This window comes from Sphaeroforma arctica (assembly GCF_001186125.1).
Source record: "Sphaeroforma arctica JP610 unplaced genomic scaffold supercont1.535, whole genome shotgun sequence".
Classification (NCBI taxonomy): domain Eukaryota; class Ichthyosporea; order Ichthyophonida; genus Sphaeroforma; species Sphaeroforma arctica.
Genome location: NW_014040023.1, coordinates 47,859 through 49,212, shown reverse-complemented (window position 1 = coordinate 49,212; position 1,354 = coordinate 47,859).

Below are 1,354 nucleotides of genomic sequence, written 5' to 3'. Positions count from 1 at the left end.
TATACGTTTAACATGTGCTTCTATTATAGGAACCCGCTGATTTTACACAGCCCCTACCCCCCCCCCCCCCCCCCCTCCAGATTGAAAATTACAATGTTGGCTTATATGCGATTTGAAGCACATAGATTCAAAAAGCTCACGTGAATTGTACAAGCGAAAAGAAGTATCGGGTTTCGATCATAGAATGGCCTCAATGCTTATATTATTTTCTCCTAGACAAAGTATACTTAGACTTTATAAGTTCCTCGGTTACTCTATTACATTTGGGTTTAGGTCCTTGAGGTACCCGATGGTGGATGGGATGTTTCTTAGTGCCTTAAGGGGGTACGTACATTCCATGATCTTTGAAACTTGGAACGAATGATGTCTGCGGATAAACATTAACTATGTCAGGACGTTTGTTTGTCAATAAGATAGCCTCTGCATCTGCCTTGTTCTTATGTAGGCGTTTGCAAAACTTCTTATTAAAAGCCTTCAATATGTCTGGGTCATCGAATGCCTATGGAGGTAGATCCTTCGTTGTATAGTAAGTCTTATCTTCATATTTGTACTTCCCTAAAGTTTTCTTAAACTCGTAAGACATAAGGGGTGTAATAGCTTCACGTGTGTCGTCGGAAATCGATGTGATCCGATATTGAGAGCACTTGAACCATCAGCATTGTTAACTTCGTAAGTTCCGCCTTTCTTATCGGCCACTGAAATCTTGAATAGTCAAATGTATTTAGCCGTAAGCACAGTTGTGTCGGAGTTGCGAGCCATGATGTTGACTGTATCGCCCACTTCAAACTCGACTATCTTCTTTGAATCATTCCATCGCTTTTGTCTCTTCCTGAGTGCGGTATCCTTCATCTCTCTCAAGCAGGAAACACAACGTCTCTGGTTCAACGCATCTTCTCTAACCATGGTAACACATGACCTTCCTGAGAATCTTTGTTGAAAGGTACTTGTAGTTCACTATAAAAGCCCCTGAAATAGTGAGCGGGTGTTGTACCAGTTACTGAATCTGGTGACTCGTTCATTTGTGTCTGTACCCAGATAATTGAGTATGACCACATGTCAGCATTGTCTAGCAACGCTCCACGCATGAACTCTTTCATCTTTCTATGTCGTACCTCTTTCGCACCTTGTGTCTGAGGCTTATAAGGTACACCCATCCTGTGGCATGATCCCGCAACGAGTAACAGTGTCGTCATGACATCTTCTGTAAACTCACTACCATTGTCGGTATATACAATAGCTGGCCAGCCAAAATCTGCGAAACACTTATATATACACTCAGCCACAGTTTGTGTTGATTTGTCTTTCAGAGGGTATAGTACGTTATATCTTGAAGTAACATCAAAAACGTGGCAGA